The sequence below is a fragment of the Brassica napus genome, chromosome C4 (genome assembly GCF_020379485.1).
Source record: "Brassica napus cultivar Da-Ae chromosome C4, Da-Ae, whole genome shotgun sequence".
Taxonomy (NCBI): Eukaryota; Viridiplantae; Streptophyta; class Magnoliopsida; order Brassicales; family Brassicaceae; genus Brassica; species Brassica napus.
This window is the reverse complement of record NC_063447.1, coordinates 4,642,886-4,646,168: the sequence shown is the minus strand read 5'-3', so window position 1 is coordinate 4,646,168 and position 3,283 is coordinate 4,642,886.

Genomic DNA, 3,283 nt, shown 5'->3' with positions numbered 1-3,283 from the left:
TCTTTCTCTTCAGAAACCCAGCATGTAGCATATTTAATCTTCACGTGTGTTTCCACTGATTCTTTTATATTTGACAAAACTTGATTGTCATTGTGTACACGATCACCACTCTGATCTTCCATAGAGTCATAACCATGTTCCACGTTGACAATAACAGCAGTATCCTCCAATGTTGAGGTCGTTAGTATCATCATCGTCATAAATATCAAATATTGGATCAAAAAAATTCTCGGAAAAGTTTTCTTCATCTTCTTCTGTATCGTAAACGTCAAAAATCGGTCCTCCAAGTTGAACAACATAGGAGTTCCCGTTGTCTCTTGTGTTAGAACGGTTTGCATCCAAATCTTCATACTCTTTATCAAAGTCTGAATCATTGTTGTTGAGACTGTGTGCATGCTGCTGAATAACTGGAGTAAACGAATTCTTGTCCCTTTCTGAGTCTCCATTACTACCATCATGTTCATGGCGTTCGCGGCGGATGGCAGGGGCAGTATGTTGTGTGATTAAGTTAGTCACGGTTGTCACAAGAGTCGCGATTTGGACTTGAAGGTTGGCGATAGATTGTTTGGCTGTTGGGGTATCGTTATCAGTTTTTTGACAACGACGAGTATAAACCATCGTAGCGGTTGAGAAAGTTTTGGAGCGTAGCAGAGCTCTGATACCAACCTGGCGCAGCGTACGAATGGGTGAAAGGTCAATCTAAGAATTTAGGGTTCTTCGAGACTTGTTCTTGGATCGATCAAGAGTTTCTTTCGATAGCTTCTTGAGACCAACTTCATGTTTGATGAATTGAATCAAATCGAACAAGGGATAAAAGCAAAGCTTTTCTTATTAAAATCAAACGTATATCCAAAACATAAGAGCCTCAGCTCTATTTATATAACATCTCCATTAGAAAAGGATATCATTAACTTAATCTAAAAAATAGAAATAATCGTAATTATCTATAAAAATATAAAACCAAAACGAAAGTTGAAGATGTCTTTAATCATCCATTCTTATTGTTATGTTGGCGCCATATTCGAAGATGCTGCTGCATCACTATCAATTTTATTTGCTTTCCTTGTTGAGTTTTCGCTCGAGTTTGATTATCAAACACCAGAAAATCCATCTTTGAGTTATCTTACGAATGTGAATTGATTTTGAGTTAGTGATCATCAAATGAAGAGTGTGGCTCGTATATGTAAAAATCGTTTCTACTTTTCTTCCTTTGTATGTCGCTTTCTGTTATCTCAGATTTGTTTCTCTACTAATCCTAAGAATGTCGAAAAATAATTTAAGGAGAACAAGGAAATATTGCTCGGGTCTTGGGTTGGAATTTTTTTTTAATCTGGTTTAAGTTTTATTAATTACGAATTGACCCCATTTATTAGTGATAAAACCAATTAAACCTGATCGTATAGTTTTCACCATATTAATTTTTACTTTAGACATAGTGTAGCCGACAAACTTTTTTCCTAATAGAATTGCACGGTTATCGTATAATAAAGTCATATGAATCAATCAAGTCTAAGAGCATCTCCAACCCATCTCTATAATAGAGATTTCTAAAATAGAGAAAAAAAATAGAGATGGTTTTTTTGCTCTAATATGTTCCTCTATAATTGAAGAATACTATATTTACTTCTATAAATAGAGGAATGCTATTTTTTCTCCTAAATATAGAGAAAAAAAATAGATTTCCTCAATTTATGGAGGCAAATATAGCATTCTTCTATTATAGAAGAACACATTGGAGCAAAAACATCATCTCTATTTTTTTTCTATTTCAGAGATTTCTATTATAGAGATGGGTTGGAGATGGTTTAAGAACCGACCAAATTAAGTGACGGGCTTCCCACGTGAACCTGTGTAATGATTAAGCTTTCGAGTAAATTGCTAGATACGTCAATACCATCATGTGGTACGTGAAAAATATAATAATTATTTTGTAATGATTAAATTCGCTAGCGAACATTTATTGGTGTGGATGCACTATAATCTACAGTGGTACTATATATGGTTGTTTTTTGTTTTCTTTCTTTTCGACATCATTGGTGGTGAATGATATATTCATATAAAAAGTTTATTGAACAAACAGACTGTAAATTTCAATTCTTAAAAAAAAACACTCTAAATGTTGTACATACAACTTTTTAGAAAACGAGAAAATTCATTATACGTACGACTGGATTACAAATTTATAGAAAAAAATTATATGGAATGATTTGTTTGTGTAGATGCCAAAATTTTACCATTTGAATGGAGTGAAAAAAACAAATCTCATTGCACTTATTTTTGGTGGAATGTATGAAAAGAAATGGATGTGTGATTATAAAATATTCATGATTAAAAATGTTTATGAATGATATGGAACATAATTCCATTTTTTTATTCAATAACTTTCCTTCCATTCATCCACTACAAGAAAACAGGGGGATTCTGATGGCCGAAATCGCCGGAAATTCGTCGGAATAGACCGATTCCGACGAATTTCCGACGAACCCGTCCGTCGGTATCGTTTCGTCGGAAAAAAAAAATTCGTCGGAATTTCGTCAGAACTTCCGACGACTTTCTGACGAATACCGAGAAACGTCATTCTGACGAACTTCCGACGATATTACGATGCGGATACACGAGACCAGAGTTCATCGGAAAACTACGTACCGACGAAGAACGTTCGTCGGACAATTCCGACGTAGAATGTTCCTCGGTTTATTCCGACGAACTTTAGGCGTCGGAATTTACCGACGGACAACGGTCGTCGGAATATACCGACGAACCACGTTCGTCGGTATATTCCGACGGAAATGTGGTTTGTCGGTAAATTCCGACGGATATATGTCCGTCGGTATATTCCGACGACCATTGTCCGTCGGTATATACCCATTTTTTTTTACAAATTAATTTTGCATTTTTATATATTTTTTGATATTAATTAATTTAAAAAATCGGAAATTTAAAACTAATAATATTATAAAATTTAAAAACATAAAAACCGAAATAGGAAAAAAACATTCATAAAGTTTAAAATTCATACAAACCAAAATAGAAAAAAAAAACATTCCGAAAGTTTTAAAAAGCCAAAATAAACTAAGATGAACTCGAAGACATCAAACGATCTAGCTTCTGCATAATCTCGGTGTTGAACTTCTTCTGGGATGCCAACTCAGCAAGGATAGTGGCATTCTCCGAACGGATAGTGGCATTCTCCGAAAGGATAGTGGTGTTCTGCTCCTCCAATGCCCCAATCCGTTCATCTTTGTCATGTAGCTCCTCGAGAATCATGGGATCGGCATACGGA